The sequence below is a fragment of the Scardinius erythrophthalmus genome, assembly GCF_964197995.2.
Source record: "Scardinius erythrophthalmus genome assembly, chromosome: 7".
NCBI classification, from domain to species: domain Eukaryota; kingdom Metazoa; phylum Chordata; class Actinopteri; order Cypriniformes; family Leuciscidae; genus Scardinius; species Scardinius erythrophthalmus.
This window is the reverse complement of record NC_138227.1, coordinates 49,234,215-49,259,735: the sequence shown is the minus strand read 5'-3', so window position 1 is coordinate 49,259,735 and position 25,521 is coordinate 49,234,215. Positions and strand designations below refer to the sequence as shown.

The following is a 25,521-nucleotide window of genomic DNA, read 5'->3' as shown; positions in this document are numbered from 1 at the left end:
TTTATATCTCACAATTCTGAGAAAATGTGTCAGAATTGCGAGATATAAACTCGCAATTGCGTGTTATAAAGTCAGAATTGCGAGATATATTGTGACTTTATTTCACGCAATTCTGACTTTATATCTCGCATTTCTGACTTTATAACACGCAATTACAACTTTATTTCATGCAATTCTGACTTTGTATAATTGCAATTCTGACTTTATTTCTCATTTCTTATTTCTATGACTTTATTAAACTCGCAATTGTGAGATAAAAAGTCACAATTATCATTTAATTTTTTTTTATTTTGTGGCGGAAACAAGCTTCCATAGATTTGCATTCTAATATTGCCTCTTCTCACGTCATGGCATCCAGGAGAGACTAATCTTGATTAAAAAACAAATACAAAAAAACATGTGAGATGCAGTGTATACATAAGAACAGAACAGAATGATTGCTATTTAATAGCACGGTCAAATCAAAGTGTCCTATAGAGCTAAGCTCAAACAAAAATAAAAATGTTCATCCATCCATTTTGTGAACCACTTGTCCTACGCAGTCACGGAACCCATCGCACTTTCTCAGGCCGTAAACTGGGAAACATCACAGGGAAACTAGAGCAAAATAGTATATTCAGAAATTAACTTCGATTAATAAATTCTACTGGTGAAATTTTTCAGAAAAGTAATCTCAGTAACAGTCAGGATCATCAGGACATTCATTCTGAATCACGACTGCATTTACTCGCAGTTTGTTTGTGTCTCTGGGCTCTGGAAGATTTTCTTTGTTTTTTTCATGACTGTTACTGCAAATGCCAAGGAAGGTCAGGAACACTGGAATGAATATGATGCCATGGACGGCCCCAAACAAAATGACTAAGAACATTATTTTGAAGAAGGTCCTGAAGATGTAGCTTTCAGCAGCCGCGAGCACCACCACACCGGCGATAGTGGACACGGCACCCTGAACGATGGGATAGCCCAGTTTATTGATGGCATTCATGGCTTTCTCATTCGCTGAGGACTTTTCACTTGACACAAAAGCATAGGATATGTGAGCAGAGAAGTCGACAGAAAACCCGATACAAATAACAAGATTAATCATAGACACAGAGTCCAAATTAACATCCCATAATGCCATGAAACCGGCCACTCCCACAATGACAGATGCGATGGCAAATGTCACCCAGAGAGAGCAAAGAGGGTTTGGGATCAACAGGAGTGAAATGACTAACATTGCACATGTAGCTATTGCTAAGTTTTGGATTGTATTATTGATGATGACGGCATATTGGTCGAAATAGATGAATGCGGGGTGATACACTATCAGATCAACGGATGGCTGCAACTTCCCACATTTTTCTGCGGTTTCTCTAAATGCATTCAGCATGTTCTTCTCATCGATCGCTGTGTTGATGTTCACAGTCTGAATGAACATACGTGACGCATGGATTTGATTGTTAGTGAAATTAACATCTTGACTGAAACCAGACAGATTAAGAAATGCAGTTAAATAGCTTTTGAATTGTGTTTCATTGTCTAAATTGAGACCTGCACTCAGTCCAAACTGCATGTACGCACTCAGCCAAGAAATGGGTGAAATGCCTGAATCTGCCATTGTCAGATTTAGGAAATTTTCCAAACACAAGTCAAGACTTTTGTGAGCAGTTGGGTTCCAGTACTGAAAGTCTTTATCCTTTATAACTAACATGACATTGGGACCAAAGGCAGAGAAGAAATCATCTTCTTTGTCATAGTAACTACCAACATATGAGCCGTCTGCTGCTAAATGCTTCAGATCTAGACCTTCCTGCATTTGGAAGCATCCATAGATACTGACTGCCAAACACCCGGCATAGATCAGACACACAAGCGCCTTAACCCACACTCTTGTTAAGAAAGGGCCATAATAGTTTTTAAAGAATGAATCCATTGGCATTTCAAATTCCTTATCTGTGTTTTTATCATATGCCCCACCAACACAACAACCTCCACCATCACCAGTGGCTTCTGGGACTTTCATGCAGGTCAGCCAGTGTCTGTTGCCTTTCTCTCTCCGTCCGTTCAATGCGAGACACGCACCAAAGAAGGTGATGTTGAAGATGTAGCAGAACAGAAGAGCTGTGCTGGTGTACATGCAGAAGGACTGAACTGAGCGGAAGGGCGTCATGAGGCCGATGTAGAAAGCCAGCACATCTGTCAGCGTGGTGATAGTGATGGACACGCCGGCCTCTTTATATGTTTCTGCTAAACGAAGCTCAACGGCTTTATGAACTTCAGTCTTCTGCCAGCAGGAGATCATAATGAACATGTCATCAACGCCAACACCTGGAGGAAAGCAGAGACGGTGAGCCTGTGAACATCAGCTGTGAGACACCTACTAGATGATGAAATACATGACATTTACCCAGAATCAGAAAGGGGGCTGTGGCCATATGTGGTCATGGCAAACGGCATCCCACAGAACAGCAGCAGACCAAAGCTGGCCAACACAGCCATCCCTGCGGAGACCACTCCGAAATTGGCCACCCACACCTTCGTCCTGACAGGGTCTAACCTGAGGAAGGAGACAAGAGATAAATAACATAGCTAGTGATAGAAATGTGCGAATGTGATTTTTAATTCTTTATAATACCTTAAACAAGACAGAATAGAAATGGTTATGGCCAGGAAGTACGTAATAGAGAAGAGGGGGATCACAGAGTCTGAATTGGTCTCCAACTCATTCTGTCTTGATATTGATGTAAAGTAAGACACATGGACCTGTAGAAATTCAACACAAAACACTGTTCAGTATAGTTACTGTATACACGTGAATGTGTTGCATTGTGTTGAAGCACAATGAAGAAATAGTTAGGGCAAATCATGACAGGACATGAATAGCCTAGAGAAAAATTAAGCAAATGTACATAGATTTATTTCATTTTCTCAAAATATTAGGGCTGCAACAACTAATAAATAAAATCGATAATAATCGATTATGAAAATCGTTGTCAACGAATGTCATTGTCGATTAGTTGGTCTGCTCACGTCACGGGGAGCGTTGCTGATGACGTCACTTTCATGACAACGCAGTCACGCGAAATGGCAGAGAGTAATCGGAGAGAAACATCAGCACGGCAAGCAAAAACTGTATATTCTCATTATATGAAGATGTGAAAATGGTATAGTCTAGTTGAATTCAATGCTACTGTGTAAACAGCTTTGTTTACTAACTCCGGGACAGTCACACTAGATCTATTTTGTATCGAGCATCAGGTTGCGCAATCAGTTCGCTCGCAACATAAGTGATGGATTAAAATAGCGCGACCGCAGAAATAGGTTAAATTAAATGGTGTTTACAAAGTGAAGCACTAAATATAAAGGCAGTTAAATAACAGCAGCAGTAAAATATTGTTTTTTAGTCACTGTAGTCAGTGGTTTTCAGCGAATGCTTGTGCAGTAATACATCATTTTTCCTGTACTTTTAACCAAGCCTGTTGTCAGCTGCGTACCTCCATTCCGCTCTCTTTTTATAGCATTTGTCTACTAAGGGATAATCCTGCTTATTACATAGCTACCCACCAAATAAATCAATTATTTTACACAAAATATTGATTTAAAAAGGAGTTTATTGATTTAAAAATGATTGTATTGCTTCCACTAAAGAAAATAGTCCGTTCCGTCTACACGGTTAGAATCCTGCGTCCATAGCAACGCTCTGTTTTTCTGGTGTGTTATACTTCGCAGCGGTCTGTTATCAAGAAATAACAGATCGCATTCTACATTGGAATTCAAAATCTGCTGCTTAATATCTTATTACAAACATGTTTGTGTCCTAATTTCATAATGTGAAGTTTATATGAGCGCGCTGCTAATCCTTTAAGTGCAACATTTTGTTTTGTTTATATATATTTTGGATATTTAAAGAAGTTTTACTGTTTAAAAACTGGACAAACTTTTGTGTTTGGGGTTTAAAATGTAAAAATTAAAGATTATATTAGTAAAACTCAATGTGTGGCTTTTGCACTTTTTAAAGTACACTTTTACACATAAATACCCTGATTTAGGGTTTTATTTAGTTATAAACAAAAATCAAATTGAATTTTTTTAAAAACCTATCCGATTAATCGAAAAAAATAATCGTCTGATTAATCGATTATCAAAATAATCGTTAGTTGCAGCCCTACAAAATATTGGAACTGTTGACCAAATGACTTTTGGTACTTGACTTACAGTTAATGGAGATGGTTAGATTAATGTCATATGAGGAACATTTACACACACAATGGTCACTAGGTATCACTATGCTTGTAGATATAACTCACACTCATTTTTACTTCAATGAGTGTCCGGTGTATGAAAGAGTGAGTGAATGGGTGAATGTGAGGCAATGTAAAGCGCTTTGGTGGCCATAGGTCTGTGAAAGCGCTATATAAATGCAGTCCATTTACCATTTACTTACCATTTTCTGTTCTGTAGAGTTTGAGAGGAGTTTTAGAAAGCCATCAAGCCAGTAAAGGTTTTCTTTTGTCTTCTTCTCGTCTAAGAAATAAAAAAGCCTGACCGCTTTTGCACTGGTCAGCTCTGAGGTATCCGGCTTTAGCTCTACGCCACCGATGGTTGTTCCCAAAAATGTGCCATTATTCATCGGATATGAAATGTTTAAAGAAACAATTTCAGTAGCAATGTAATTTATAATGTCTAAAATTGGATTTGACATGCACCTTCCCTTTGTTTTGGCACAGATGTTTTCAAAAGTGTTTCCTGTCGTCATACTTTTCACTTGTCTATCTAACTCTATAATGTCATTAAAAGCTGCTTCAGTTAATATATTTTCTCCTTGCAAACCTGTGAAGATCAAAGAGGCATAAGAGCCTTCAGACGAAAGCCGCAGCTGAGAAAACTCTTCAGATTGTGGGAAATTTTCCACCACAAATGCCCTCTCCAACTTGGCAGGTCCATTGACAGGCGTAAACTGGTCTTCAATATCATTTGCCTCTCTCTCGTGAAGAAAGATGAAACCAGCTCCAAGTGCAGCAGCCACATATAAAGCTAATAAAATAAACACACATGGATGTCTACCAACAACTCGACCGAGTTTTTCAAAGGCCAGAGACAGAGGCCTTTCGATGCAGTCTGTTTTACACTTCGCCATCCTCCACACACTTTAACAGTCTACGATGAATCTCTTGCTCTTTTGCAAAGCCCCAGAAACATCCTCCTTCTACAATGTTCTCAATGTTGTCATAATATACTTATAGGCAGAGCTGAACACTAACAAATCATTTGTTACTCATTAACAAACTTCCTTGTTGTCACCTGTCCTCTTTATCACTGCCAGAAACTGCATGCTTAACTATTGGGCCATTTTCAATATTAAGAGACCATAACTAGGATGTGGATACACAAGTAAATTCTAGTCTTTAAAGAAATAATTGAGTACAACACCCCAGCAACGCCTCCATACAGAGAAATATTAGATATAACTAAAAACCTGCATTAGTTAATGCAGATTCACTTCTTCAATAAGGGCAAAAGACATAAGTCCAGTATAAAAATAGAAACACTTTATTTTATGATATAAAAAAAAAATCATTTAAATAAAAAACAAGTAAAAAATTCCAATCATCCACATAAGGACACTTAACCCTTTCATGCATGAATTATGATATCCTCAGTCAGGATTTTTTTTTCCTATGTGTTTTTATTGCTCTTAGGGCACGAAAAACAAGAATTGATTTTTATTTTATTTTTTTACAAATTTTTCTAAGAGATCTTCAGATATCAACCGCATGCGGTTGGTTTAAACTGAAGATGTACTGTATTAAATAAGACAATAATCAAAAAGATAAAGTATGTGAATTTAACGAACTAATCAATACAATTATATCAAATCATGTGAAAACTATAAAATATATACAAAAAATATAAATGCAAAATATTGCAAAGGCTTCATACAACTTCATACAAGTTGCACTTCACGTATCTTTGATATCAGAACATGAGGACGTGATTCCATCAGAATTTTCCACAGTCTGTCAAGGTACAACTGTGGAAACCACTCAGATGCTCCTCCAGTGCACCAGAGTATGGAGATTTACCCTTATTAGCTGATAATTCTGATTATGTTCAAGATGGACATGCACATTTCTATCATAGCCCTCCTCTGAGAAAACCTAGCGATACGTTTTTTTCAATCTCATCTGAAATTATCAGTGTTGGGGGAAACGCATTACAAGTAACATGCATAACGCATTCAGATTACTTTTTGATGTTACAAATAAAATAACGTGTTACAAGTAACATGCATTACGTAATCAGATTACTTTGTGATGTTATGAGTAAAGAAACGCATTACAATAACGCATATTACATAATCAGATTACATTTTGATGTTATGAGTAAGGAAACGCATTACAAGTGACATGCATTACGTAATCAGATTACGTTTTGATGTTATGAGTAAAGAAACGCATTACAATAACGTGCATTACGTAATCAGATTACTTTTTGATCTAACAAGTAAAGTAATGCATTACAAGTGTCATACATTATGTAATCACATGACTTTTTTCGATGTCAATGAAAATTACTTTCTAATAATACAAATACATTTATTTACAGTAAAAAAAGTCACTGCAGATAAAGTTAAGTTTTAAATTTCAAAAACAATATTCACATTATAATTATGAATTGTAGCTGAAATATAGCCATTGCATGCATGACGTCCACTGCAGTGGACATGTGATTAATCAGAGTTTTCTCTCAATCTAAAATCAAAACTTGGAAAATTTAACTGTGATATGACTCATTAGATATTGCTTGATGCTGCAATATTTTTTTTACCTACAAGAGTCTCCTAGGATAGAAGGAATGGGTGGATATTCCGGAGCAACTTGGCATGTCTGACTGACCCTTGGCCATCTTGGTTTGGAGGGGGGAAAAATCGAAATACAAAGGCTTGCCACTTGGTTGCAATTTATAGGATGATGCACAAGGGTCCAATGAAGAGGCTGATGTGCAACTTTGCCATAAAAACCCGTGCAAATTCAAGAAAATGCATTTTTAATAGCTGTCCACTGTAGTGACCACTATGCGTGAAAGGGTTAAAGGCTTCAAGACAATAGAATCTGACAAGAGGTTGCATCAAAAACACACATTTACAAAGAGAAAACAAATTTAAACATAATATCTTACCTGCAGAAAAGACAGGCACAACAGGATATTTTCCTGTCTCACACAACATGATAAGAGAAAAACAATGAACAGAAACTACTCCACGCATTAGTTCTCAAGATTTCACAACCTTTATCAAAGTGTTTACAATTAAGTGGTTCTCTATATCAAATTTTATATTTGACATTTGTGATGCTTTGAAATTTTTTGTTGGGTCGTAATATTAAATGTAACAAATTGGTCACCAAACTACAAATTGGCCATCAAACTGGCCAATTTCCACAAACAAGCATTGAAATCGTGGAAGTTGCCTTTTGTCATAAATATTGGAAAGATGGGACAACTGATGGTGAATTCTTCTAATAAATCCCCAGCAATGACTTCTGATAAATCCCCAAATGAGATATATTAAAGATCATTTACATGCTTTACATGTGACAAACAAGGTTGAGATTTTTATGGACGATCTTGTAGTTGAACATCTCCAGAGAGACCACGCAAGGAGAGTTCGCAAGAAGGAGGAGGAGAAGATCTTCCGCTAAGACTCAACTTCCCCAGAATGGACTGATCCGTTGTGGCCAACAATTAATAAACATGATCAGACAAGTTGAAAGATTACATAGGAAATTAATAAACATTGTGAAAAGTTTTATGGCTGAAAATGAAATAGACGGCCCAGATGATGAAGTGTTTGATTTGCAGGACAAGCTTGAATTACCTAAAGCATAATTCAGGCTTGACCTGCAAACTTGAGGGTCATTGTTGCCAGTATTATGTGTGTTGGTGTGTGTGGTTCACAGTGCTTCGGTTGTTGAGACCCTATGCATTTTTAAAAGAAACTGAACATCCTGAAATGTGAGAGGCACTGGGTGGGGTCTCAACAACTTTATAGGGTTAGTTCACCCAAAAATGAAAATGTTGTTCCAACCCTGTAAGACTTTTGTTCATCTTCGGAACACAAATTAAGATATTTTTGATGAAATCTGAGAGCTGTCTCACTCCTCCATAGGCTTCAAGGTAATTTCATCTGCCAGCCCAGAAAAAAGACATCGTTTAAATAGTCCAAGAGACTACAGTGGCTCAACCTTAAGTTTATCAAGTGACTAGAATACTTTTTGTGCGCAAAAAAACAAAACAAATAACGACTTCATTCAACTATTCAGTTTCTTCTGTCTGGGCCTCTGAGTGAGTTCACGAGAGCGCCACGACGCATGCATGAGAACCAGTGTTGAGCAGTAACGCGTTACTATTAACGCAGTTACTTTTGACAGTAACTAATACTGTAACGCAGCCTTTCTCAAACTTTTTTCAGTCAGGGCACCTTTCAAAAGTGCATAAAATCTCAAGGCACCCTAGTGTAAAATATAATTTAAAAACACTGCATAACCCAAATGCAAATGCAAATTATATATATATATATATATATATATATATATATATATATATATATATATATTTATAAAATGAATTGACAATTTTATTAATCCGTTCATAATATGTTTAACCCTTTCACACGTAAATTTAATATATTCTGGCTGACCCCCCCAGCGTGAGTTTTTCAAGGGGACCGTTAGGCCGTGTGTCCACCAAAGCGTTTTTAATCGCGGCTGGCGTGTTTTTTCAATTGTTTTCAATGGGAGCGCCGCGTTTTTAATATACACAGAAACAAAATATGTGTGAAATGAGATACTAGTAAGACTTTCGCGGATATTCCTTATCATAACAAGCAAAGTGTCTCGGTCTCAACCGTCTCAACTGAAAAAACGCTGCGCTGCGCTGCCAAAACGCTCTCAAGCGCCCACAGCTGAGCGGTTTTAGCAGAGCGCCTAGCGTTTTCAGCTGGCTAATAACGCTTTGGTGGACACACGGCCTCAGGCCGTGTGTCCACCAAAGCGTTTTTACTCGCGGCTGGCATGTTTTTTCTATTGTTTTCAATGGGAATGCCGCGTTTTTAAAACGCCATGAGCGTAACGAGGCGCTGAGCGTCTTTTTCACGCTGAAGCGCTGAGCGTTCGGAGTTTTTTACTGGTCGCCGAGAGTTGAAGAATGTTCAACTTTTGGTAAAACGCAGCGCTCATCACTGTCACTTTTTACCCAACCGTCCAATCACAGTGGAGGAGGGGCGGGACTAATACCACACCGACCAACCGCGTCCGCCACATGATTCTGCTTGTACAACGTCAACAGAGGACAACAACAAGCATAATAACGGAACAAAATCAAGAGCCAGATAAAATACATTAGGCTACATTGTATTGACATTTTAATATAGAATCAACACAGAAACAAAATATGTGTGAAATGAGATACTAGTAAGACTTTCGCGGATATTCCTTATCATGACAAGCAAAGTGTCTCGGTCTCAACCGTCTCAACCATAGAGGTCTCAACTGAAAAAACGCTGCGCTGCCAAAACACTCTCAAGCGCCCACAGCTGAGCGTTTTTAGCAGAGCGCCTAGCGTTTTCAGGTTGCTAATAACGCTTTGGTGGACACACGGCCTAATTTAGAATGTGTCGTTTTATGGTTTCCATGGTGACGCGTCATTGCTTGTCACGTGACACACCGCAGCAACAACAGAGATGAATGAATTATGATCTGCTTTTATGTCATTTTTACTTTTTTATTAAAAATATTCACAAATTTGTTAGATATGGCATGAAATATCTGATATTCCGATTGTCAAATATATGCAAGTGGAAGTGTTTTGTTTTTTAAACACCATTATAACGATCGCGTTAGTTGAGCCAGAACCCGTCTGGTTGAGCTGTATGCGCGATGGGCGCCGCCATGTTAGTTTGTGCCGCAGACGCAGTTCAGAGAATTAGACTAGGTCGATTTTCAGATAATGTGACACCCTTGGGCATTTTTTAGTAAAAGTTGGCAAACAGACTTTTCTAAGGGTATTTTTTCTGCTGAATCCATTTTTGCTGTTTGCCAAGCTGTATCTCTTATGTGAAACTCAGTAGAGCGCAAACTTCAAGACGACCTCTAAAATGTCAGGAAATTCTATATTTATAAACTTTACATCATGCACAACATCAATTAACGAGAAAGTTTATTTAGGTGGGAATTAAGATACTTGTATGTGATGATAATTGCATTATTTCTCATTGTAGTCATGAAAATATCTGTTTTTCTCCTTATATTTCAAATGGACAAACAGAATATCTAAAATGCGAGAGTCATTTGTTTGGAGTCACATGCATACTATTGTCTTTGGATCAAAGTGTGTGAATTGAGTTCAGGGTTATCCAAGAGGTTTTTTATTCTACTTTCTATTTCTATTACTTTCTGCAGTTATTTCCACACATCGTATTTTTCATCAGAATTAATTTTTATATCCAAAGAGCGACATGAACCAACACAAAATATTTCCAGTTGTGGAAGTGTACCCATGAAGTTGGTCAGATTATAAGATCACCAATTATGGAAGCTGTGTGTAGTTTAAAGCCTGACCGGTCAATGTCATTGGATACTTGCATTATATGCCAAGAATCCAAGAAAGATAAGCTATACAATGTGACAGAACAGGGCCTTTTGACACTAAAAGCAGCTGCACAAAGTAGAGGCAAGCTTCACGATCCTCAACACAGAGAAGCAATTGACAGAGTGCTTCTTGTCCAGAACACAGAACAGCACGTGGTCTAGCACCACTTGTGCTATGCGTTCGCGGTATCCCCATCCAGAGCGCTAGTCTCTGCATGCGTGGATAATCAACAAATAACCGTTGCGTTGCCAGAAGGGGTCGTGAACACGATCACACAGTCTAGAGCTCCTTCTACGAGAAGACTCTACGCGTCTAAATGGTCAGTGTTCTCCAAATGGTGCGCTACAAAGAGCCTGGATCCACGCACGTGTGGGGTTTCGCGGGTGCTCTCCTTCCTTCTAGAGCAGTTGGACAAGGGCAGGTCCCCTTCCACGCTCAAAGTTTGCGTTGCGGCTATTGCAGCGTTCGCAGAGTTGACGCACGGCCGCGCGATAGGAAGGAACGAGCTCATCCGCTTCCTTAGAGGAGCCAGGAGGATGAACCCCCCGCGACCCCCTTCGTTTCATATTTGGGATCTTTCTTTGGTCCTAGAGGCCCTGAAAGCATTTCCCTTTGAACCGTTAGAATCCGTGGACCTAAAATACCTCTTGCTCAAGACCGTTTTTCTGATAGCTCTGTCATCAGAAAAACGCGTGGGGGATCTACACACGCTATCCGTTAGCCCCCCCGTGTCTCAGGTTTGGACCAAATGACTCTAAAGTCATCCTCAAAGCGAGACATGGCTATGTCCCCAAAGCGATTGGCACTCCCTTCAGAGCATAGATCATCTCCCTATCGGCTCTGCCAGCATCCGATATCGAGGGGGGTGAAAACCTCCTATGCCCCGTCAGGGTGCTGAGAGTTTACATCACACACTCCACTGCCTTCAGGCATTCTGAGCAGCTCTTTGTTTCGTTTGGTGGGCGCACCAAGGGTCTCGCCGCCTCGAAACATAGCCTGTTCAGATGGATAGTGGACGCTATCGCAGCAGCTTATGCCTCCAAACACCTGCAGTGCCCTCTGGGCATCAGGGCCTATTCCACTAGAGGCATGGCCTCGTCGTGGGCTTGGTCCAGCGGGATTTCTATATTCATGACATTTGTATGGTGGCAGGCTGGGCCTCCCCCTCTACATTTGTTAGGTTTTATAACCTGGAAGTTCCCGCCTTGCAGGCTAGACTTTTATCAGTCTAAGTGGTGTGTATGTTCTGCCCAGTTTGTTCGTGTGCAGGCTACTCTCACGTGACTATTAGCTCTTCTGGTTGAGCTTTACTAAGGGCGATATTCTCTTTACATAGACAGGCGGAGCTGCTCTGTATTTCCCTATGAAGTGCTTATGTACATTTGCTGGGCCGCGTTACTGGCCGCCTGTTTCCCACATGTTTTGTGTTCCCCGGGCTTCCCTGGGACTCGTGCAGTGGATGCTCGGCGCGCACTGCGTTGACAAGGGGTTCCCGTAGCGTAAGCAACTTACGCAATACGAGAGAGAACCTCTCGTAAGAGAACGTACTTGGTTACCTAACGTAACCTCGGTTAGTTAGACTACTGTTTGGAATTGATCAGCTGCAACTGCGCCTTAAGATGTATTAGTGCACGATGTAAATGTATGTAAAAAGTCTCGTCTGCGTTGCTCTGCTGCATGCAAGTGCAAGACAAGTGATGCAGAATGTAGCAATTGCGGAACTGAATAAGAGCACTGCTCTGTGTTGTTGTGATCATATTGGAGAATCTTGTTGTACCATTGTTTAAATAACATTACATTTTATATGCCATGCAGTTCATGTTTTAGTTATTATTCAGCTAATAATTCAGCTTATGTCCAAATTTATAAGGTAATTTTAGGCAAAGTTTACTGTGTTTATTTCCTTTATCTGTTCAAAGCTAATGTCAGTGGTGGTATGACACATTACCGTGATATGTTTTGGTAATTTGTTAATTTGCCTCAATTCTAAATATTTACACACAATCTTTCTGAGAATATCTTTTTCATAAATAAACCAAGAGAATTTAGTTTGGTTAAATTTAAGTCCTTAAACTTGTTTACATGGACATGTAAATGTTGAAAAGTAATAAGCACTCTTAACATAATGTAATAGGATGATGGTTTAAGATATAGGCCTTTTGCTGCCACCAGCATGATGTTGATGTTCTTACATGGACATACTCAAATACACAAAATTACAAGTCAGTGTTTACCAGAAATATTGTAAGACAGAATGACTAACTTGTTCTGACCATTCTGTTTGTTTCCTTTACTCAATAAATGCTATAGCACAATCAAAACAGTTTATCTTTGAGCCAGTGCTGAGAAATTTGCTCATTTTTGCGTATAATAAAATTAATAATAATAATAATAATAATAATACATTTTATTTAATGGCGCCTTATCATAACACCCAAGGTCACCTCACAAGCAATATACAGGTCACTGCATAAGACAATACACACAACAAATAAGCCGCATATACAGATAAAGTGCATTAAAAAGACTCAATACAACATGTTATAAAAAAGCTTGTATAAAAAGATATGTCTTAAGACGCGTTTTAAAAGTCATCAAGCAATCGCTATTGCGAACATCAAGGGGAAGAGAGTTCCATAGGTGGGGGGCAGCATAACTGAAAGATCTGGCACCCATGGTAGTTAGTCGAATCCGAGGTACCACAAAAGAAATTGAAGATGAAGATCTGAGAGTACGTGAAGTAGAGTAAACATGGAGAAGTTGTGTAAGGTATTGGGGTGCAAGATTATGAAGTGCCTTATAAGTAAGTAGCAAGATCTTGAATTCAACTCTATACTTTACTGGAAGCCAGTGCAATTGCTGAATATCTGTTCTAGATAGAACACGAGCTGCAGAATTCTGAACCAATTGAAGCTTATGTAGCAATTTGGAGGGAACACCTGTGAGAAGAGCATTACAGTAGTCTATACGTGAAGTGACTAGTGTCACGGGCGAGTGAACGAAAGACGAGGATTCAAGTGCAGAGAAGATTTAATAAACAAGCATAGACAAAATACAAAAACTCAGAACTCATATACCAACAGCACAGGAACATCAAAAACAGGTAACACGGACAACGAACCAGCACAGGACTACAAACACAAGGAAGCTAAATAGGGGAACAAACAAAGGAGGGTAATGAGACTAACAGGTGGGATAAATTAACCAATAATCAAATAACAAGCTGGGAGGGGCTAGACAATAGACACGATCACATGGCCCACATAACAAACACCCATGTGCAGCACAGGACAGGACAGGCATGTGACATTACCCCCTCCCTACGGAGCGGCTACCAGACGCTCCAAGACCAGGGCGGGACGGGAGGGACAGACCAGGGCGGGACGGACAGACCAGGGCGGGACAGGGGAAACAAAATGTCTGGGACACCAGAGTGGTCCACAGGGTTCAGGAGACCAGGACGGGGCAGGCTGTGCAAACGGCCAGGGTGGAGACTTTCCTTCAGGCGGCCAGGGCGGAGCGGGAAATTCATCAGGCGGCCAGGGCGGAGACCTTCCCTCGGGCGGCCAGGGTGGAGACTTTCCCTCGGGCGGCCAGGGCGGAGACTTTCCCTCGGGCGGCCAGGGCGGAGACTTTCCCTCGGGCGGCCAGGGCGGAGACTTTCCCTCGGGCGGCCAGGGCGGAGACTCTCCCTCGGGCGGCCAGGGCGGAGACCGTCCCTCGGGCGGCCAGGGCGGAGACTCTCCCTCGGGCGGCCAGGGCGGAGACTCTCCCTCGGGCGGCCAGGGCGGAGACTCTCCCTCGGGCGGCCAGGGCGGAGACTTTCCCTCGGGCGGCCAGGGCGGAGACTTTCCCTCGGGCGGCCAGGGCGGAGACTCTCCCTCGGGCGGCCAGGGTGGAGACTTTCCCTCGGGCGGCCAGGGCGGAGACTTTCCCTCGGGCGGCCAGGGCGGAGACTCTCCCTCGGGCGGCCAGGGTGGAGACTTTCCCTCGGGCGGCCAGGGCGGAGACTTTCCCTCGGGCGGCCAGGGCGGAGACTCTCCCTCGGGCGGCCAGGGCGGAGACCGTCCCTCGGGCGGCCAGGGCGGTGAAGACCCCTTGGGCGGCCACGGCGGTGAAGACCCCTCGGGCGGCCACGGTGCAGGAACTGGAACAGACACCAACGGCTCAGGCACTGGAACTGGCACCACCGGAACTGGAACTGGCACCACCGGCTCAGGCACTGGAACTGGCACCACTGGAACTGGCACTGGAACTGGTACCACCGGCTCAGGCACTGGAACTGGAACCACCGGCTCAGGCACTGGAACTGCCACTACTGGAACTGGCACCGGAACTGGCACCACCGGCTCAGGAACTGGAACTGGCACCACCGGCTCGGGCACTGGAACTGGCCCCTCCGGCTCGGGCACTGGAACTGGCACCACCGGCTCGGGCACTGGAACTGGCACCACCGGCTCGGGGACTGGAACTGGCACCACCGGCTCGGGGACTGGAACTGGCACCACTGGAACTGGCACTGGAACTGGTACCACCGGCTCAGGAACTGGAACCACCGGCTCAGGCACTGGAACTGCCACTACTGGAACTGGCACTAGAACTGGCACCACCGGCTCAGGAACTGGAACTGGCACCACCGGCTCGGGCACTGGAACTGGCCCCTCCGGCTCGGGCACTGGAACTGGCACCACCGGCTCGGGAACTGGAACTGGCACCACCGGCTCAGGAACAGACACCACCGGCCCAGGAACAGACACCACCGGTCCAAGTGTGTGCGTAGCCCACACACACCACATGGCTGTGGCCATAATGGCCAGTGTCGCGGTCACTGAGGGCTCAGGAACAGAGACCTCCGGTTCAGGAACAGGCACCACCGGCTCAGAAACAGACACAGAAACAGACACAAGCACAGGCTCCGGCTCAGGAACAGACACAGGCTCCGGCTCAGGAACAGACACAGGCTCCGGCTCAGGAACAGACACTGGCTCCGGCTCAGGAACAGACACTGGCTCCGGCTCAGGAACAGACACTGGCTCCGGCTCAGGAACAGACACTGGCTCCGGCTCAGGAACAGACACTGGCTCCGGCTCAGGAACAGACACTGGCTCCGGCTCAGGAACAGACACTGGCTCCGGCTCAGGAACAGACACTGGCTCCGGCTCAGGAACAGACACTGGCTCCGGCTCAGGAACAGAAACAGACACAAGCACAGGCACAGACTCAGAAACAGACACAAACACAGGCACCGGCTCAGGAACAGACACTGGCTCCGGCTCAGGAACAGAAACAGACACAAGCACAGGCACAGACTCAGAAACAGACACAAACACAGGCACCGGCTCAGGAACAGACACTGGCTCCGGCTCAGGAACAGAAACAGACACAAGCACAGGCACAGACTCAGAAACAGACACAAACACAGGCACCGGCTCAGGAACAGACACTGGCTCCGGCTCAGGAACAGACACTGGCTCCGGCTCAGGAACAGACACTGGCTCCGGCTCAGGAACAGACACTGGCTCCGGCTCAGGAACAGACACTGGCTCCGGCTCAGGAACAGACACTGGCTCCGGCTCAGGAACAGACACTGGCTCCGGCTCAGGAACAGACACTGGCTCAGGAACAGAAACAGACACAAGCACAGGCACAGACTCAGAAACAGACACAAACACAGGCACCGGCTCAGGAACAGACACTGGCTCCGGCTCAGGAACAGAAACAGACACAAGCACAGGCACAGACTCAGAAACAGACACAAACACAGGCACCGGCTCAGGAACAGACACTGGCTCCGGCTCAGGAACAGACACTGGCTCCGGCTCAGGAACAGACACTGGCTCCGGCTCAGGAACAGACACTGGCTCCGGCTCAGGAACAGACACTGGCTCCGGCTCAGGAACAGACACTGGCTCCGGCTCAGGAACAGACACTGGCTCCGGCTCAGGAACAGACACTGGCTCCGGCTCAGGAACAGACACTGGCTCCGGCTCAGGAACAGACACTGGCTCCGGCTCAGGAACAGACACTGGCTCCGGCTCAGGAACAGACACTGGCTCCGGCTCAGGAACAGACACTGGCTCCGGCTCAGGAACAGACACTGGCTCCGGCTCAGGAACAGACACTGGCTCCGGCTCAGGAACAGACACTGGCTCCGGCTCAGGAACAGACACTGGAGGTTTGAAGGGCGTCTCCAGGATCCGAGCTAAACGCTCTAAATAGCCGATCAGTGCCCCCCCGGCCATGAGAATGGGCATCTCCCGATCTATCTCCGACTGGGCAGACGTGGCTTGAACCATCTCTGGCTGGGCAGATGTGACCTGAACAGTCTCTGACTGGGCAGACTGGACGTGAACAGGCTCGGCGGCGGCCATCTTGTCCGAGGACACAGGCTCGGCAGGCGTGACGAGAACACTCGCGGCGGCGGCCATTTTGTCAAGGGATACAGACTCCGCAGACGTGACGTGAACAGTCTCTGGATCGGCAGACGTGACGTGACGTTGAAGTGGCGCCTTTCTCCTCCTCCTCCGTCTCCTGACCACCGGCTCCGAAACCACCGAACCACCTCCTCCGATCTGATCACCGTCAGACATGGTGCTCTCCTCCTCCAAAGTTCTCTGAGCACACCTGGCAAAATATTCAAACAGGGAAATGGAGTTTCCCTTGTTCTCCCCCGGAGGAAAAATCTCGTTCTGCTGAATCCACATATTTTGGCTGGTTCGTTCTGTCACGGGCGAGTGAACGAAAGACGAGGATTCAAGTGCAGAGAAGATTTAATAAACAAGCATAGACAAAATACAAAAACTCAGAACTCATATACCAACAGCACAGGAACATCAAAAACAGGTAACACGGACAACGAACCAGCACAGGACTACAAACACAAGGAAGCTAAATAGGGGAACAAACAAAGGAGGGTAATGAGACTAACAGGTGGGATAAATTAACCAATAATCAAATAACAAGCTGGGAGGGGCTAGACAATAGACACGATCACATGGCCCACATAACAAACACCCATGTGCAGCACAGGACAGGACAGGCATGTGACAACTAGTGCGTGAATGAGAACAGCAGTATTATTATTTGAAAGAAAGGGACGGAGGCGGTATATATTACGCAAATGGAAGTATGCAATCCGCGTGATATTATTAATTTGAGCTTCAAAGGATAGTGTGCTATCCATGATGACACCCAAACTTTTAACCTGTGAAGAAGGACAGATTGCAGTATTGTCAATGTACAAAGAAAGACAATTAGATTTAGACAAAACAGATCTAGTGCCAACAAGCAAAGCCTCAGTTTTGTTGCCATTTACCTTCAAGAAGTTATTTGAAAGCCAATCTTTAATTTCAGCTAAACAGCTGGACAAAGATGGTGGTGGAAAAGAACCAGTAGGTTTGGCAGACAGGTAAAGTTGGGTGTCATCCGCATAACAGTGGAAATTAACACCATATTTCCTCAAAATACAACCAAGAGGGAGCATATAAATAATGAAAAGAAGCGGGCCCAAGACAGAACCCTGGGGAACACCAGTGGTGACTGTAGATGTTCTTGATCGAAAACCCTTTAATTGAATTCGCTGACTGCGTCCAGATAGATATGACCTAAACCAAGACAGAGCAGTGCCAGTAATACCAATAGAAGCTAACCTGTCAAGAAGTATCTCATGTGAGACAGTATCAAAGGCAGCGCTCAAGTCTAGAAGGACAAGTATGGTTAAAAGCCCAGAGTCAGCTGCTAACAGTAGATCATTGGTTATTCTGACAAGAGCAGTCTCAGTGCTATGGTGGGGACGAAAGCCAGATTGAAATTGTTCATACAAGTTATTATTGGAAAGATGTTCATGAATTTGAATTGCTATACACTTTTCCACTACCTTAGAGATAAATGGTAAATTTGAAATTGGACGAAAATTATCAAAATTAGATGGATCACCCCCTGGTTTCTTAAGTATGGGAGTAATAATAGCAGATTTGAGATCTGGAGGTAGCGAACCAGAAACAAGTGAAGCATGAACAATTTTAGTAATCAATGGCGACAGGGCTGGTAAACAAGCTTTCACTAAAGGAGTTGGTAGAGGGTCTAACTGACAAGTTGAAGATTTAGATTTACCTATCAGACCCACTATCTCTGAAGTAGTTGGTAGTGTAAAGTTAGAGAAAACAGAGTGGGGAGGTGTGTGAGTGATAGACTGACAGGAGTCATTGTGAAGAGTAGTACGTAATTGCTGATGTACATTTTCAACCTTAGATGCAAAAAAAGTCAAAAAGCGATCACATAAGTCAGTGGAATACATATCAGATGGCAAAGAATCAGGTGGTTGCAGAATATTTTTTACCACCAAGAAAAGGGACCTGGAATTCCCATTGCTAACTCCAATTATGTTGGAGTAGTAATCAGATTTAGCCTTGGACAGTGCATTCTTATAATGTTGAATATGTTCAGCATACATTTCTTTATGAACAGTAAGGCCAGACCTGACATACAACCGCTCTAACCTACGGCCTTTAGTTTTAAGTTCACGCAGTTCAGGTGTAAACCAAGGAGCTGAATGTACAAATGAAACAGTTCGAGTTTTCACAGGTGCAAATTCATCTAAAATCATGTTTAGTCCATCATTGTAATATGTAACCAGTTCATCAACAGTAGAGAAATCAGATTTACTAGAGAAGATGGCAAGTTCATCAGCAAGAGTAGGCACATCAATGTTCTTAATATTCCGAAATGTGATCGGACGACACGGGTTTACTTTAAAAACTGCCAGCTTGGCACAGAAAGACACCAGCAGGTGATCTGATATGAACAGATCAGAAACAGTACAATTATAAGGTGTTATTCCAGAACAACAAACAAGATCAAGAGTATGCCCCTTTGTATGCGTGGGCAGTGTGTTAAATTGTTGCATACCAAAGCAATCCAAACATGATAAAAATTCACATGTAAATGCATTACTGACATTATATGATGTTTTATTAACAAGGTTCGGGAGGAGCACGTTCAGATAATTAACACAAGTGGAAAGCACTCAGCAATCAATGGTGAGAGGTATAAATACTCAGCAGTCTCACCTCATTCCATTGACAGTTTTGCAGCAGTTTAGTAGCTTCTTCTCAGCTCTGCAGCCATGTCTCAACGCTCAAGCTCTTCCTCCGACGAAGAAGCAAACTTTGCCAAGGATGCACCTGCACATTCCACCGGTCCCACGACCATACCTCCTACGCCGGATGTTGCACCTGAGCGCCAGGCTTCTTCTCGCGGCCGCACACCGGCCCGAACAGCCCTGCGCTCACCAAGGCGCCGTGGCCAGTCTTCACCGCCCCCAGCAAGACTTCCATCTACTTCTCCAGCTTCCTCCTACCGCTCGGCCGTCCCGACGATCCCACCTATCGGGAAATGGACCGTAGCCGGATTAAGACAAGCACTGGGGAATTCAGACATACAAGCTTCGCGGAAAATGAACAAGGCGGAGCTGTATGATCTGTACGTTTCCTTACAGTCAACTCCCAAGACGACCCACAGGCAGAGCAAAGCCCGTAGGGCCCAAAAATCGCCTGCCCAGTCACCACTATCGTCTTCCCGCACAGGATCCGGATCGCTTCGTCCACCAAGACGCAGCAACAGGCCTTCAGCGAGCCTGGGCCGCGCACCAGATTCCGCTATGGCATTCCCACCTCTCGATGAGGCCCAGCCCTCCACCATGGCTTCTGCTGCCACAGCGCAGCAAGTAGCCGGGCCCAGCGGCCTCCCCACAACCACTCAGTTTTTTACTCCTGCTGTTTCTAACCCTTTTTCTTTTCAGTGGCCTCCAGCTCCCGTCGCAGACATTAGCACGGGGCTATCACCGATAGCAGCACAGGCACATCCATTTCAACAGTCTCATCCAACAGGTTACAACCCCGCCCACTTTCAGTGGCCTGCAGCTCCAGCAGCTCAATCAAGCACTGGCCCGCCTCCGTTTACAGCTCATTCACACAATCCTTCGTATCCTATAACTAACTTTCCTTTTCAAGCCACAACAGGTCATCCAAGCGTGAGGCCGCCGCCGACATTCGCAGACCCGGCTCACGCCCTTCCCAGCTCTATGTTACAAAAATCACCTTATTCTCTGTTCACAGCAACACCGATGCCCGTGCCGTCCAACGCAGTCGCCATGGAACCACCACCAGTATCCCAAAACATTCGTGCACAGATCCTTTCAGAAATTCAGGATGCTGGCTCCAGAGGCGGATCAATTCCCAACTCCAGTTCCTCGCTATTCAGAACTAATATTCCCGTAACCCATCCGTTAAAACCTCTGCTCGACGCATCACTCGACACTATCCTCCAAGCAGTATCTCCCAGGACCCTTCAATCCTATGTTTCTGCTTGGAGATGTTTTAAAACGTTCCATGTCTCTTATAACTTGCCTTTCCCTGATTTTTCTCTTCTCTCAATCACCTCTTTTATCTCTTACCTTAATATCTCTAAGGGCCTGCAAGTTGGGTCCATCAAAGGTTATTTAAGCGGCATCCAGTTTTTTCATAAATTGATGTACGGCGCTCCCTCCTCTGAGATAAACAATTCACAAACCTCACTCCTGATTAAAGGGATTCAAAGATCCCAGCCTACCCGTCCCGACGCCAGGCAACCTATAACGCTAGACATTCTCACCATTTGTATTCGCGCCCTTCGCACAGGCTACCAAACTCTTGATATCGCTCGCACACTCGACGCCATGTTTATCTTAGCCTTTTTCGGTTTTCTTAGATGCTCAGAACTCGCCATCACTTCCAAATTTGACCCAAAAATCCATCCCACCATCTCAGACTTATCAGTACTAGATGGCAAAACCATTTCATATTTGATCAAACAAAGTAAGACTGACCAAACCAAAAAAGGTCACTTCATCTACATTTTTAACCTCGCTTCGCAAATCCAACCATACCAGTCAATTCTGGCATATCTGCAATGGAGAAGTTCTCAGGCTAAATCTCCTCTGGAACCCCTGTTCTTAGATGAATCCAAAAAACCCGTGACACGTTTTTGGTTCCAGAAACACCTCAAATCCGTTCTCCAACAGTCAGGCGTTCCAGCAAAGAATTTTTCAAGTCACTCATTCCGCATCGGGGCAGCAACTTCAGCAGCCCAAAAAGGCCTCTCCCAACAGCAGATTCAAGCCCTTGGGAGATGGTCCTCCGATGCTTTCCAAAGCTACATCAGGACCAACCGGTTCCATATTAAAAAAGCTCACCAAACCCTCATCGAGTAAAAAAAAATAAAAAAAATAAATAAATAAATAAAATTCTTCTTTACTGTCTCTTCTTTACTGTCTCCTCTTTCTGTCCAGCGAGCATTGGTCTCACAGCGGACGGAGTGAGAACTTCCCAGTGGAGCACTTACATTTTCTCTTTCATCCAGCGATGCAGTATGAGAAACTCCTGGGCAAGCACTCACCTTCCTGTTTCCTTTCCGTCCAGCGAGCATTGGTCTCACAATGGACGGAGTGAGAACTTTCCCAGTGGAGCACTTACGTTTTCTCTTTCATCCAATGATGCAGTGTGAGAAAATCTCCTGGGCAAGCACTCATTTTCCTGTTTCCTTTCCGTCCAGCGAGCATTGGTCTCACAATGGACGGAGTGAGAACTCTCCCAGTGGAGCACTTACGTTTTCTCTTTTCATCCAATGATGCAGTGTGAGAAAATCTCCTGGGCAAGCACTCATTTTCCTGTTTCCTTTCCGTCCAGCGAGCACTGGTCTCACAGCGGACGGAGTGAGAACTTTCCCAGTGGAGCACTTACATTTTCTCTTTCATCCAATGATGCAGTGTGAGAAAATCTCCTGGGCAAGCACTCACTTTCCCGTTTCCTTTCCGTCCAGCGAGCATTGGTCTCACAGTGGACGGAGCGAGAACTTTCCCAGCAGAGCACTTACGTTTTCTCTTTTCATCCAATGATGCAACGTGAGAAAATCTCCTGGGCAAGCACTCACTTTCCTGTTTCCTTTCCGTCCAGCGAGCATTGGTCTCACAGTGGACGGAGTGAGAACTTTCCCAGTAGAGTAATAATGTTTTCTCTTTTCATCCAATGATGCAATGTGAGAAAATCTCCTGGGCAAGCACTCACTTTCCTGTTTCCTTTCCGTCCAGCGAGCATTGGTCTCACAGTGGACGGAGTGAGAACTTTCCCAGTAGAGTACTAATGTTTTCTCTTTTCTTCCAGCTACGCAGTGCGAGGAAATCTCAGAGGCAAGCACCCACCTCCCTGTTTCCGTAAACTACAACCGCTCCCGTTTACAGACCAACAGGGGACGTCAGCCGGGCAGAGAGCCACCATTACGGGCCTTCCCGGTCAAGCATCCAGGCCTTCTTGAGATACCAGCCCGCCAACTCGGCACTCATTTGGGGGATTTTTAGTCCGGCGGCTGTCCTCTGCTTAAGCTTTGGGGGGAGTACTCTGGGTTCGGGCTAAACTCCGAGCTCGGAGCCCTCCCTCCGGACAGCACACCATATACGCATTAAACTTACCCATTCAAATTATATGTAAGTGTGAACTCGTGAAATGATGTTTTATTAACAAGGTTCGGGAGGAGCACGTTCAGATAATTAACACAAGTGGAAAGCACTCAGCAATCAATGGTGAGAGGTATAAATACTCAGCAGTCTCACCTCATTCCATTGACAGTTTTGCAGCATCCCTCCACCACCCCTTCTCCACACTTCTAGTACTAAACACTTACATACGGGGGGAGTACTCTGGGTTCGGGCTAAACTCCGAGCTCGGAGCCCTCCCTCCGGACAGCACGCCATATACGCATTAAACTTACCCATTCAAATTATATGTAAGTGTGAACTCGTGAACTATATGAATGTTAAAATCACCCAGAATGATTACATTTGGAGACATGGAAGATAGATAAGTCAAAAGTTCAGATAGTTCAGTTAAAAAGGCATTATTGCTCTTGGGAGGACGGTAAATAGTTGTTAGGATGGTAGGAATTGCACCATTGATTTTTAAGGCAATTGTTTCAAAAGAAGAATATGTAGACAAAGTTAACTGAGATACTTTCAATTTCTCTTTGTGAAGTATAGCTAGTCCACCTCCCCATCCCGTATCACGTGGTTTACAAACATAACTATATCCTGGGGGAACAGACTGATTTAAATTAAAAAAGTCATCTGGTTTCTGCCATGTCTCAGTAAGACAGAGAAAGTCAAACTCACGGTCAGACAGTAGATCGTACACCAGAGGTCCTTTATTGGAGAGTGATCGTATATTAAGTAATCCAAATGTGGCATCCGAGACAATTACAGTTACCAGAGCACCGACTACGCCACCTGGGGAGTTTCACCCCAGGAATTATGCCTAAAGGCTACACAGGTTCACCACCAAGGCAGTTATAAATAGGAGACACAGACTTGTGTACAAAATTACAAAAGGTGCTTTATTTTAATCAGTTTAAAATAACAACAGATTTAACAACAGATTGGGACACACACACGTACTCACGCACACACACGACAATCCACAGGGCTGCAACCTTACTTCAGGTTAATTAGGTGAAAGATCAATTCCGGTTTGTGCCACACACACGCACACTTGTACTAATGTGAGATCTCATGCATACAGCAAAGCACTGCAATCCGTGAGAAACACCACCACCGCACGTCACACACCCTCGTCCCGAGTAAACCTGCAGCTCCTGAGGAATACACACGCACACGCCAAACATAAGTTAGTAACAAAGTTAAATTTTGCAACCAAACAACCACATAAGAGAAAAACTTCAGATTAAGTTTACTAAACCATTAAGAATTATCAGAAGACAAAAATAGACAAAATAAACAAATATCTGAAAACAGTAAGACAGCTACAACCATTAAATCAAACCAATAATTACATTAAGTTGAAATTATAAGGTCAGCTGACTAATCAGCAAAATAAACGATACTCAATACACCCAAGATAAATGGTTTCTCTTCAAAATGAAAAGGAATCAGCCACTGAGTTATAACACAAAAATAAGTAAATCACAACAAAAATACAACATGAAACAAAATAAACAAATGCCCTTAAAGAAAAGAGCTCAACCACACAAACCAAAACAAAAGAAAAAAATAATAATATTCCACACGCCCCAATAGACGGGAGTACGCTCAAAAGCGATCCTGATGAAGACAGCACACTGGACGTGTGCTCCACGTGGGAACAAAGCAGCGATATAATCGTGAAAGCGAAGCCACACTTTATCCTAAAATTTAAACAAACAATTAAAAAAAGAGATGGCATGCAAAATCATTCGTCGAGACTTACGAACAAAGAGATTTTGCACTTACCAGCAGGTCGTTGCGGAACTCTGACTAGTCAACACATTCAAACACTCGGTTTAAAAGGAATAATGATCCAGTGTACGTTCTTATACACTAACGCCCTAAAGCCATATTAACAGTCATTAACATTGCCAAATGCTGAAATTACATAAGATTTTAATTAAACATACGTACCAGGCCGACAAGAGAAGGTAACACGCCAACATAAAAGGCAAGATTAGAGGGCATACGCACATTTGAGTATAAAACTCACTTACGGAGTGACAAAGCCACACGGGAGGGGAACAGCAGATGGAAAGTGAAACTACCTAAACAAAGCACTCCTGTTAGCGTTTACACATCAACTCTTAGCTGCCAATACATCACTTTTTCCTACCTGAAATGCTTCACCCCAATCACAAACCCAGCCAGGAGAAGAGACAGAACCCCAGAGGGGAGTCGCTTACCTGAGCTACGAATGTGTGACGCTTATATGTGTACGTAACACGGCGCCCATTACTGACGTCACACAAGCGTCATAACTCTCATGTCACACAAAGGAAAAATTGTTTTTACCAGAAACGTTGCCAACCGATCTGGCCAGGTTG

General features: G+C 43.9%; 1 pseudogene across 1 annotated transcript; it reads right to left on the bottom strand.

The window, feature by feature from the left end:
- Positions 1-673: 673 nt before the first annotated feature.
- LOC308693232 (patched domain-containing protein 3-like) lies at positions 674-5,119 on the bottom strand (annotated as a pseudogene). The gene is made up of 4 exons: positions 4,427-5,119; positions 2,618-2,745; positions 2,390-2,539; positions 674-2,310 (listed from the first exon to the last, which is right to left on the bottom strand). The product of its transcript is annotated as a patched domain-containing protein 3-like (transcript).
- Between the last annotated feature and the right edge of the window lie 20,402 nt (positions 5,120-25,521).